Source organism: Tachypleus tridentatus, unplaced genomic scaffold (genome assembly GCF_004210375.1).
Source record: "Tachypleus tridentatus isolate NWPU-2018 unplaced genomic scaffold, ASM421037v1 Hic_cluster_1, whole genome shotgun sequence".
Lineage (NCBI taxonomy): Eukaryota > Metazoa > Arthropoda > Merostomata > Xiphosura > Limulidae > Tachypleus > Tachypleus tridentatus.
In genome coordinates, this window is record NW_027467777.1 from 34859390 (window position 1) to 34872752 (window position 13363).

Sequence of the window (13363 nt, forward strand, 5' to 3'; positions counted from 1 at the left end):
ACCGACTTTCACAGGACAGGCGCCGAAAGTTTTATCTGTCCTGTAATAAACAAACCAATTGTTGGGTGAAAACAAATATTTATTTAATACAACTTATCAGTCAATAATGTTTTTATTCAGTACTTTTTTCTTGTACTTACATTTTAATCGCGTTTTAGGCTAATATCATGATCGGATCTGTCATTTAGCAAAACTACTTTTAATTTGCATAAACATTACTTATGTGAATGTTCTCAAACATAATTGTTAATTTTGTGATGGATGAGTGAAACAATTGAGCACTTACCATTAAACTTCTTGTACATATATCAAATTTAAAATGTTCACCCTTTTTTAACCCTTCAATAACAGCGTATGCATTTAATAAATTAATGCTTGCTATTTATGTCCATCTTGTTTCAAAGTTACGATAACAATTTTGGAAAACGTTACGTTCTTGACCTTTCAGTTTCACAGTATTTTACTTTTAATATTACTGTTAATTTCAAAAGTTTATCTTGGTTACAATTTTAACATCTTCAGTAGTATGTCTTATGGTTTTAAAGATAAAAGTTTAAATCACTTTAAATGTTTTAATTTTTTCTTAATTCAACGTCGAAACCCGTTCAGTCATTTTATCAAGCCTTTTATTTCTACCTAGAACAACGCGAGTACCATGGATTTCTTTGTAATTAGCGCTTACAGCCATTTCTTTCTCTACACGAAACAGACGAGTAATAGTTGCGTAACATGTTAGAAGCAAAGCTTTTCCCACCATTTTCTTCGAAAGACATAATCATACTTTAATTTTACCAAATTTTTAATACATGATGCGACTCGTATGTATACAGATAAGTAATAAATAATCCAAAAAATGAACAACCTCCTTGTAAATATGAATATGGAATTTAATTATACAAACTTAACTTTGAAATATTTATTCATTGAACTCGTGCACACTGGTCACCAGTGTTGTATAGCATGTTCTCGTTATGCGTGTGCTTGAGGCGAGTAAGGTTAGAGTGATGTTTGATCGGAAATGGTTCATAAAGCCAAACGTAAGTCGGATGATCTGTACATCCCTGCTCGGGCACTTTGATCCCTGAATTGGCCCGTTTGTGTATTGTTCATGATTTATCCGACCTGCATCTCGTCGTCTCTCCTCGTCCCTTTTCTTGCTTTGCCTTCGCTTTGTTGCCTGCCACGCCTACCAGACTAGCATTTACACGAATCAAATCACACCCATCAATCTGTCTATCCTTATTATCCATTCACTTAGTTATTTTCTGAATGTGTGGGGTTGAAGGAGGACTGTTTAGTCTTCGAGCACTGCAGGGGATTAATGTTTTGCAAGAAATATTAATCTTATACCTAAACACCTGCCGTAATTGTGTGTGTGAAGTCAATAGTTACAGTTAAACAGCTTTGTCGCCATATAACTGTTCTTTTATTGTCCTCAGTATTTTATCCCGCTGTTTATTTCTTTAGTATGCATATCACCTCGCTTTAACCATTGCATATTGATTTATTATTGTGTTCAAATGTAAAGTTTAGTAACAGTATCTTATGCTATAAAGCCAATCACTTTGTCGTGCCTATCAAAGCGGTATTTAAAACGCCTAATCAGGATCAACATTTTATAGAAAAGCTTCAAGCCCCATTATGGATACCGTTTGTTCAAGTACCACAACCTTCTTCAGGCTTAAATGCAGTAAACTATAAGCACAGGCAACTAACTGTACAAATGGGCGTGTCTGATTCAGCATTAGATTGACCCGGTAAATGTATTTTAAAAGTAACAATTACTCGAATAGTAACACTTGATGCTAAACAATGGATTTAAAAAGAAAACAAGAAAAAAAAACGTATTTCGTATAGGAGTTAGAAATTTAAGCAAAAACAGTCAATTAACTTAAAATAATTTAATATTAAAACTACCAATATTTTTTAAGCAAATATGTTGAGAACTCATTGATCGATATTTAAGTTAGGTAACACTCAAGACATTACAAAGTTAAAGTGGACTTCTTGAATCACTAAAACGTAAACATAGGTTGAAGTACTTTCATGTCACGTGAACTACGGAGAATAACGCACCACGAGCAAAAGTAGTACCACCAAACTACTAAAATTAATGATTTACCGAAAACAGCGTTCAAAGAGACTTATGTTTCTGTATTGCTTTTATAAAATTTGAGTGTACGGCAGACTTTGTTGTTTGTTCGGCCCAAATGTTTTTCACACCAAACGATGTCAAACAACGATCACGCCTTTCCGGAGAAACTTCAATTTCAGGTAGTGTTAAATGTAATTAGACTTTGAGAAATTTGGATGTTGTTCAAAGTAACGCCGTTTCACGGGCACACGAAAGCAAATAAATACGTTTCATACAGTGTTTGGTTATTGATGTTTCTGATTATCATAAAGTTCGAAAGTAAATTTCCAGATGTTTGAGAAATTATTCAGTTATTATGATAGTTAAACAAGTAGTTTAGTGATCAGATTTAAAAGTAAAATGTGGTTTACCCCCTATTATATCTAGTGTTTTACGCTTGTCTTTAAAGGTTATTTTGGTCCTTTAATTCAGCACAAATACCTGAAACATCAGATGCGTGTAACAAGATATCAGAAGATATTAGTCTCACTCTGAACCACAGTTTTAATGTTCTCATCTAAAAATGCATCGTCCCCCCCCTTTTCAGACGGTAAGGATGAACTTGTCCACTATCGGGATTGTTATCACTTCGAGAAGTTTCGTACGTTTTTTACAACACAGTTGACATTCTCTTTAAAAACAAAAACAATGTAATTAAATTGTATGATACAAAAGTTGTATCATATTTTAAGATGTATGAAGGTGAATTCCATATAACGACGTCTAATTCCTGTAACACCGACGAAATCGTTTCGAAAGTGTTTGTATAAGTAGAGGCGTTTGAGAGAAATTGCTTTAATGCTCAGGTTTCCCTTCATTTCGTATTAATCTTTCGCCTTTTACTAAAGATTACCGTGGAGGGGAACATTACAATGAGCCTATAGGCAAATTTTTGAAGTCTCACGTCGGTGAGACAACAATCTATGAATAAAAATAGAGTTGAGAAAGCGACTTTAGTGGTGCATGAATTTTAGCGCGAGTTGTTGCTATGATGTTTTAGTTCTCGATGAAATATTGTGTTTTGGAAAACGTTTTAATACTGAACATATATTTCGCATTATAACTGTTTTCATACTACGATTATGCAAACTTCAACAAATCTGGAATTAATATAAATATTGTAATCGTGTTTTATAAATATCATTTTCTCATGTAATTTTCCGAAATATTAAAGACGATAACGCAAAAATAAAAGGGCCCAGCATTAGTGAGACAGAAATACTTGAATAAGAGGAAACGAGTACTGGGTCTGTTTTCATCTTGTAATGCGACAACTGCCACGACTTCTATATTCGAGAAACAAGCAGAAAAATGGACACTAGATTCAAAGTACAACAACAAAAACACCTTCACACGTTTTCGAACCAGTGTAAATCAAATAAACGCAACATAACCATAGAAAACTCCCAGCTACTAAGTAGGGAAACAAACGTAAAATCAAATAAGCCCTACTTATACATCAACTAGAATCAAAATTAAACCAGCATAAGACCCGGCATGACCAGATGGTTAAAGCACTCGATTCGCAATCCGAGGAGCGTGGGTTCTAATCCCCGTCATACCAAACATGCTTGCCCTTTCAGCCGTGAGGTTGTTATAAAGTTACGGTCAATACCAGTATTCGTTGGTAAAAGAGTTGGCGGTGGGTGGTGATGACTAATTGCCTTCCCTCTAGTCTTACACTGTTAAATTAGGGACAGCTGGCGCAGATAGCCATCGTGTAGCTTTGTTCGAAATTCAAAAACAAACAAACCAAAACGCAAACGAACTTGGCAGGGTTTCAGTTTGGAGAGAGAGGGAGAAGTCTCAAGAATTCTCTCCCCAACAGAAGTGATCAGGAACGTTGTGGTTCATCTTCGGCCCCTCACGTGAAAAATTATTTAACTGTGCTTGAAATTTCGCCTTGTGTAATTTTACTTCTTTAAGGTGCAGTGCGATGGGGCATTATAAAATTAACAGGTGAGAAAGGGGAAAGCGAAACAAAGACGGCACTGAAGAAGTGAGCCAGGCCAGAGCCCGACAAGCAGACACCAACGTGAAACGACTCGATTCAGGACTGGGCAATAGTGTTGACTTTGGCTGGGATCTAAAGATCCAATGTCTGAGATTTGGATGTGGGGAAACGCGAGTGCCCCGCGAAAACCGACTTTCACAGGACAGGCGCCGAAAGTTTTATCTGTCCTGTAATAAACAAACCAATTGTTGGGTGAAAACAAATATTTATTTAATACAACTTATCAGTCAATAATGTTTTATTCAGTACTTTTTTCTTGTACTTACATTTTAATCGCGTTTTAGGCTAATATCATGATCGGATCTGTCATTTAGCAAAACTACTTTTAATTTGCATAAACATTACTTATGTGAATGTTCTCAAACATAATTGTTAATTTTGTGATGGATGAGTGAAACAATTGAGCACTTACCATTAAACTTCTTGTACATATATCAAATTTAAAATGTTCACCCTTTTAACCCTTCAATAACAGCGTATGCATTTAATAAATTAATGCTTGCTATTTATGTCCATCTTGTTTCAAAGTTACGATAACAATTTTGGAAAACGTTACGTTCTTGACCTTTCAGTTTCACAGTATTTTACTTTTAATATTACTGTTAATTTCAAAAGTTTATCTTGGTTACAATTTTAACATCTTCAGTAGTATGTCTTATGGTTTTAAAGATAAAAGTTTAAATCACTTTAAATGTTTTAATTTTTCTTAATTCAACGTCGAAACCCGTTCAGTCATTTTATCAAGCCTTTTATTTCTACCTAGAACAACGCGAGTACCATGGATTTCTTTGTAATTAGCGCTTACAGCCATTTCTTTCTCTACACGAAACAGACGAGTAATAGTTGCGTAACATGTTAGAAGCAAAGCTTTTCCCACCATTTTCTTCGAAAGACATAATCATACTTTAATTTTACCAAATTTTTAATACATGATGCGACTCGTATGTATACAGATAAGTAATAAATAATCCAAAAAATGAACAACCTCCTTGTAAATATGAATATGGAATTTAATTATACAAACTTAACTTTGAAATATTTATTCATTGAACTCGTGCACACTGGTCACCAGTGTTGTATAGCATGTTCTCGTTATGCGTGTGCTTGAGGCGAGTAAGGTTAGAGTGATGTTTGATCGGAAATGGTTCATAAAGCCAAACGTAAGTCGGATGATCTGTACATCCCTGCTCGGGCACTTTGATCCCTGAATTGGCCCGTTTGTGTATTGTTCATGATTTATCCGACCTGCATCTCGTCGTCTCTCCTCGTCCCTTTTCTTGCTTTGCCTTCGCTTTGTTGCCTGCCACGCCTACCAGACTAGCATTTACACGAATCAAATCACACCCATCAATCTGTCTATCCTTATTATCCATTCACTTAGTTATTTTCTGAATGTGTGGGGTTGAAGGAGGACTGTTTAGTCTTCGAGCACTGCAGGGGATTAATGTTTTGCAAGAAATATTAATCTTATACCTAAACACCTGCCGTAATTGTGTGTGTGAAGTCAATAGTTACAGTTAAACAGCTTTGTCGCCATATAACTGTTCTTTTATTGTCCTCAGTATTTTATCCCGCTGTTTATTTCTTTAGTATGCATATCACCTCGCTTTAACCATTGCATATTGATTTATTATTGTGTTCAAATGTAAAGTTTAGTAACAGTATCTTATGCTATAAAGCCAATCACTTTGTCGTGCCTATCAAAGCGGTATTTAAAACGCCTAATCAGGATCAACATTTTATAGAAAAGCTTCAAGCCCCATTATGGATACCGTTTGTTCAAGTACCACAACCTTCTTCAGGCTTAAATGCAGTAAACTATAAGCACAGGCAACTAACTGTACAAATGGGCGTGTCTGATTCAGCATTAGATTGACCCGGTAAATGTATTTTAAAAAGTAACAATTACTCGAATAGTAACACTTGATGCTAAACAATGGATTTAAAAAGAAAACAAGAAAAAAAAACGTATTTCGTATAGGAGTTAGAAATTTAAGCAAAAACAGTCAATTAACTTAAAATAATTTAATATTAAAACTACCAATATTTTTAAGCAAATATGTTGAGAACTCATTGATCGATATTTAAGTTAGGTAACACTCAAGACATTACAAAGTTAAAGTGGACTTTTGAATCACTAAAACGTAAACATAGGTTGAAGTACTTTCATGTCACGTGAACTACGGAGAATAACGCACCACGAGCAAAAGTAGTACCACCAAACTACTAAAATTAATGATTTACCGAAAACAGCGTTCAAAGAGACTTATGTTTCTGTATTGCTTTTTATAAAATTTGAGTGTACGGCAGACTTTGTTGTTTGTTCGGCCCAAATGTTTTTCACACCAAACGATGTCAAACAACGATCACGCCTTTCCGGAGAAACTTCAATTTCAGGTAGTGTTAAATGTAATTAGACTTTGAGAAATTTGGATGTTGTTCAAAGTAACGCTGTTTCACGGGCACACGAAAGCAAATAAATACGTTTCATACAGTGTTTGGTTATTGATGTTTCTGATTATCATAAAGTTCGAAAGTAAATTTCCAGATGTTTGAGAAATTATTCAGTTATTATGATAGTTAAACAAGTAGTTTAGTGATCAGATTTAAAAGTAAAATGTGGTTTACCCCCTATTATATCTAGTGTTTTACGCTTGTCTTTAAAGGTTATTTTGGTCCTTTAATTCAGCACAAATACCTGAAACATCAGATGCGTGTAACAAGATATCAGAAGATATTAGTCTCACTCTGAACCACAGTTTTAATGTTCTCATCTAAAAATGCATCGTCCCCCCCCTTTTCAGACGGTAAGGATGAACTTGTCCACTATCGGGATTGTTATCACTTCGAGAAGTTTCGTACGTTTTTTACAACACAGTTGACATTCTCTTTAAAAACAAAAACAATGTAATTAAATTGTATGATACAAAAGTTGTATCATATTTTAAGATGTATGAAGGTGAATTCCATATAACGACGTCTAATTCCTGTAACACCGACGAAATCGTTTCGAAAGTGTTTGTATAAGTAGAGGCGTTTGAGAGAAATTGCTTTAATGCTCAGGTTTCCCTTCATTTCGTATTAATCTTTCGCCTTTTACTAAAGATTACCGTGGAGGGGAACATTACAATGAGCCTATAGGCAAATTTTTGAAGTCTCACGTCGGTGAGACAACAATCTATGAATAAAAATAGAGTTGAGAAAGCGACTTTAGTGGTGCATGAATTTTAGCGCGAGTTGTTGCTATGATGTTTTAGTTCTCGATGAAATATTGTGTTTTGGAAAAACGTTTTTAATACTGAACATATATTTCGCATTATAACTGTTTTCATACTACGATTATGCAAACTTCAACAAATCTGGAATTAATATAAATATTGTAATCGTGTTTTATAAATATCATTTTCTCATGTAATTTTCCAAAATATTAAAGACGATAACGCAAAAATAAAAGGGCCCAGCATTAGTGAGACAGAAATACTTGAATAAGAGGAAACGAGTACTGGGTCTGTTTTCATCTTGTAATGCGACAACTGCCACGACTTCTATATTCGAGAAACAAGCAGAAAAATGGACACTAGATTCAAAGTACAACAACAAAAACACCTTCACACGTTTTCGAACCAGTGTAAATCAAATAAACGCAACATAACCATAGAAAACTCCCAGCTACTAAGTAGGGAAACAAACGTAAAATCAAATAAGCCCTACTTATACATCAACTAGAATCAAAATTAAACCAGCATAAGACCCGGCATGACCAGATGGTTAAAGCACTCGATTCGCAATCCGAGGAGCGTGGGTTCTAATCCCCGTCATACCAAACATGCTTGCCCTTTCAGCCGTGAGGTTGTTATAAAGTTACGGTCAATACCAGTATTCGTTGGTAAAAGAGTTGGCGGTGGGTGGTGATGACTAATTGCCTTCCCTCTAGTCTTACACTGTTAAATTAGGGACAGCTGGCGCAGATAGCCATCGTGTAGCTTTGTTCGAAATTCAAAAACAAACAAACCAAAACGCAAACGAACTTGGCAGGGTTTCAGTTTGGAGAGAGAGGGAGAAGTCTCAAGAATTCTCTCCCCAACAGAAGTGATCAGGAACGTTGTGGTTCATCTTCGGCCCCTCACGTGAAAAAATTATTTAACTGTGCTTGAAATTTCGCCTTGTGTAATTTTACTTCTTTAAGGTGCAGTGCGATGGGGCATTATAAAATTAACAGGTGAGAAAGGGGAAAGCGAAACAAAGACGGCACTGAAGAAGTGAGCCAGGCCAGAGCCCGACAAGCAGACACCAACGTGAAACGACTCGATTCAGGACTGGGCAATAGTGTTGACTTTGGCTGGGATCTAAAGATCCAATGTCTGAGATTTGGATGTGTGGGGAAACGCGAGTGCCCCGCGAAAACCGACTTTCACAGGACAGGCGCCGAAAGTTTTATCTGTCCTGTAATAAACAAACCAATTGTTGGGTGAAAACAAATATTTATTTAATACAACTTATCAGTCAATAATGTTTTTATTCAGTACTTTTTTCTTGTACTTACATTTTAATCGCGTTTTAGGCTAATATCATGATCGGATCTGTCATTTAGCAAAACTACTTTTAATTTGCATAAACATTACTTATGTGAATGTTCTCAAACATAATTGTTAATTTTGTGATGGATGAGTGAAACAATTGAGCACTTACCATTAAACTTCTTGTACATATATCAAATTTAAAATGTTCACCCTTTTAACCCTTCAATAACAGCGTATGCATTTAATAAATTAATGCTTGCTATTTATGTCCATCTTGTTTCAAAGTTACGATAACAATTTTGGAAAACGTTACGTTCTTGACCTTTCAGTTTCACAGTATTTTACTTTTTAATATTACTGTTAATTTCAAAAGTTTATCTTGGTTACAATTTTAACATCTTCAGTAGTATGTCTTATGGTTTTAAAGATAAAAGTTTAAATCACTTTAAATGTTTTAATTTTTCTTAATTCAACGTCGAAACCCGTTCAGTCATTTTATCAAGCCTTTTATTTCTACCTAGAACAACGCGAGTACCATGGATTTCTTTGTAATTAGCGCTTACAGCCATTTCTTTCTCTACACGAAACAGACGAGTAATAGTTGCGTAACATGTTAGAAGCAAAGCTTTTCCCACCATTTTCTTCGAAAGACATAATCATACTTTAATTTTACCAAATTTTAATACATGATGCGACTCGTATGTATACAGATAAGTAATAAATAATCCAAAAAATGAACAACCTCCTTGTAAATATGAATATGGAATTTAATTATACAAACTTAACTTTGAAATATTTATTCATTGAACTCGTGCACACTGGTCACCAGTGTTGTATAGCATGTTCTCGTTATGCGTGTGCTTGAGGCGAGTAAGGTTAGAGTGATGTTTGATCGGAAATGGTTCATAAAGCCAAACGTAAGTCGGATGATCTGTACATCCCTGCTCGGGCACTTTGATCCCTGAATTGGCCCGTTTGTGTATTGTTCATGATTTATCCGACCTGCATCTCGTCGTCTCTCCTCGTCCCTTTTCTTGCTTTGCCTTCGCTTTGTTGCCTGCCACGCCTACCAGACTAGCATTTACACGAATCAAATCACACCCATCAATCTGTCTATCCTTATTATCCATTCACTTAGTTATTTTCTGAATGTGTGGGGTTGAAGGAGGACTGTTTAGTCTTCGAGCACTGCAGGGGATTAATGTTTTGCAAGAAATATTAATCTTATACCTAAACACCTGCCGTAATTGTGTGTGTGAAGTCAATAGTTACAGTTAAACAGCTTTGTCGCCATATAACTGTTCTTTTATTGTCCTCAGTATTTTATCCCGCTGTTTATTTCTTTAGTATGCATATCACCTCGCTTTAACCATTGCATATTGATTTATTATTGTGTTCAAATGTAAAGTTTAGTAACAGTATCTTATGCTATAAAGCCAATCACTTTGTCGTGCCTATCAAAGCGGTATTTAAAACGCCTAATCAGGATCAACATTTTATAGAAAAGCTTCAAGCCCCATTATGGATACCGTTTGTTCAAGTACCACAACCTTCTTCAGGCTTAAATGCAGTAAACTATAAGCACAGGCAACTAACTGTACAAATGGGCGTGTCTGATTCAGCATTAGATTGACCCGGTAAATGTATTTTAAAAAGTAACAATTACTCGAATAGTAACACTTGATGCTAAACAATGGATTTAAAAAGAAAACAAGAAAAAAAAAACGTATTTCGTATAGGAGTTAGAAATTTAAGCAAAAACAGTCAATTAACTTAAAATAATTTAATATTAAAACTACCAATATTTTTTAAGCAAATATGTTGAGAACTCATTGATCGATATTTAAGTTAGGTAACACTCAAGACATTACAAAGTTAAAGTGGACTTTTGAATCACTAAAACGTAAACATAGGTTGAAGTACTTTCATGTCACGTGAACTACGGAGAATAACGCACCACGAGCAAAAGTAGTACCACCAAACTACTAAAATTAATGATTTACCGAAAACAGCGTTCAAAGAGACTTATGTTTCTGTATTGCTTTTTATAAAATTTGAGTGTACGGCAGACTTTGTTGTTTGTTCGGCCCAAATGTTTTTCACACCAAACGATGTCAAACAACGATCACGCCTTTCCGGAGAAACTTCAATTTCAGGTAGTGTTAAATGTAATTAGACTTTGAGAAATTTGGATGTTGTTCAAAGTAACGCTGTTTCACGGGCACACGAAAGCAAATAAATACGTTTCATACAGTGTTTGGTTATTGATGTTTCTGATTATCATAAAGTTCGAAAGTAAATTTCCAGATGTTTGAGAAATTATTCAGTTATTATGATAGTTAAACAAGTAGTTTAGTGATCAGATTTAAAAGTAAAATGTGGTTTACCCCCTATTATATCTAGTGTTTTACGCTTGTCTTTAAAGGTTATTTTGGTCCTTTAATTCAGCACAAATACCTGAAACATCAGATGCGTGTAACAAGATATCAGAAGATATTAGTCTCACTCTGAACCACAGTTTTAATGTTCTCATCTAAAAATGCATCGTCCCTCCCCTTTTCAGACGGTAAGGATGAACTTGTCCACTATCGGGATTGTTATCACTTCGAGAAGTTTCGTACGTTTTTTACAACACAGTTGACATTCTCTTTAAAAACAAAAACAATGTAATTAAATTGTATGATACAAAAGTTGTATCATATTTTAAGATGTATGAAGGTGAATTCCATATAACGACGTCTAATTCCTGTAACACCGACGAAATCGTTTCGAAAGTGTTTGTATAAGTAGAGGCGTTTGAGAGAAATTGCTTTAATGCTCAGGTTTCCCTTCATTTCGTATTAATCTTTCGCCTTTTACTAAAGATTACCGTGGAGGGGAACATTACAATGAGCCTATAGGCAAATTTTTTGAAGTCTCACGTCGGTGAGACAACAATCTATGAATAAAAATAGAGTTGAGAAAGCGACTTTAGTGGTGCATGAATTTTAGCGCGAGTTGTTGCTATGATGTTTTAGTTCTCGATGAAATATTGTGTTTTGGAAAAACGTTTTTAATACTGAACATATATTTCGCATTATAACTGTTTTCATACTACGATTATGCAAACTTCAACAAATCTGGAATTAATATAAATATTGTAATCGTGTTTTATAAATATCATTTTCTCATGTAATTTTCCAAAATATTAAAGACGATAACGCAAAAAATAAAGGGCCCAGCATTAGTGAGACAGAAATACTTGAATAAGAGGAAACGAGTACTGGGTCTGTTTTCATCTTGTAATGCGACAACTGCCACGACTTCTATATTCGAGAAACAAGCAGAAAAATGGACACTAGATTCAAAGTACAACAACAAAAAACACCTTCACACGTTTTCGAACCAGTGTAAATCAAATAAACGCAACATAACCATAGAAAACTCCCAGCTACTAAGTAGGGAAACAAACGTAAAATCAAATAAGCCCTACTTATACATCAACTAGAATCAAAATTAAACCAGCATAAGACCCGGCATGACCAGATGGTTAAAGCACTCGATTCGCAATCCGAGGAGCGTGGGTTCTAATCCCCGTCATACCAAACATGCTTGCCCTTTCAGCCGTGAGGTTGTTATAAAGTTACGGTCAATACCAGTATTCGTTGGTAAAAGAGTTGGCGGTGGGTGGTGATGACTAATTGCCTTCCCTCTAGTCTTACACTGTTAAATTAGGGACAGCTGGCGCAGATAGCCATCGTGTAGCTTTGTTCGAAATTCAAAAACAAACAAACCAAAACGCAAACGAACTTGGCAGGGTTTCAGTTTGGAGAGAGAGGGAGAAGTCTCAAGAATTCTCTTCCCAACAGAAGTGATCAGGAACGTTGTGGTTCATCTTCGGCCCCTCACGTGAAAAATTATTTAACTGTGCTTGAAATTTCGCCTTGTGTAATTTTTACTTCTTTAAGGTGCAGTGCGATGGGGCATTATAAAATTAACAGGTGAGAAAGGGGAAAGCGAAACAAAGACGGCACTGAAGAAGTGAGCCAGGCCAGAGCCCGACAAGCAGACACCAACGTGAAACGACTCGATTCAGGACTGGGCAATAGTGTTGACTTTGGCTGGGATCTAAAGATCCAATGTCTGAGATTTGGATGTGTGGGGAAACGCGAGTGCCCCGCGAAAACCGACTTTCACAGGACAGGCGCCGAAAGTTTTATCTGTCCTGTAATAAACAAACCAATGTAAAGGAACACCTTTATACCTTCCCTAATTAATAACATCGTATCCGTTCTCGACCCTAAGACGTGTATCCCGCAACGGTCCATTGCAAACTCTTTGTTAACCTGAAGATAAGCTGGGAAGGTCGAAACGTTGTTCTCTGCTTTTCAATAAAAGTGTTAATACCCATACCAGCTGTTTTGAGATAGGTATTCTATAACCCATTCATTTACAGAAATTACTTCTATATTCTAATTTATTTTGTGTTAAAGTCAACTACTGCTACACAAATCAATAAAAACAACAATCAAACAAAAGACCTAGAATAAAACAAACCTAACAAACACAACCTGCCAGTATAAAAAATTATAGCGAGTTTTAAGAAAAAACTCCATTTCCGTCTGGACTTGGCAACACTTCTCAATCAGAGAAATTACTGAAGGCATATTTAATCCTAACTTTATGTACTGTGAGTTTGACGTCAAAGTTAAAACC

At 35.5% G+C, this 13363-nt stretch overlaps 3 non-coding genes across 3 annotated transcripts; all 3 read left to right on the forward strand.

Annotated features, from left to right (window-relative positions):
* The first annotated feature begins 2932 nt into the window (after positions 1–2932).
* LOC143242088 (U5 spliceosomal RNA) lies at positions 2933–3050 on the forward strand. The gene has a single exon (XR_013022419.1). It is a non-coding gene; the product is annotated as a U5 spliceosomal RNA (small nuclear RNA).
* A 4153-nt stretch (positions 3051–7203) lies between these two features.
* On the forward strand, positions 7204–7321 carry LOC143242089 (U5 spliceosomal RNA). Its single transcript, XR_013022420.1, has one exon. It is a non-coding gene; the product is annotated as a U5 spliceosomal RNA (small nuclear RNA).
* Positions 7322–11482: 4161 nt separating this feature from the next.
* Positions 11483–11601, forward strand: LOC143242087 (U5 spliceosomal RNA). The gene has a single exon (XR_013022418.1). It is a non-coding gene; the product is annotated as a U5 spliceosomal RNA (small nuclear RNA).
* The last annotated feature ends 1762 nt before the right edge of the window (positions 11602–13363 follow it).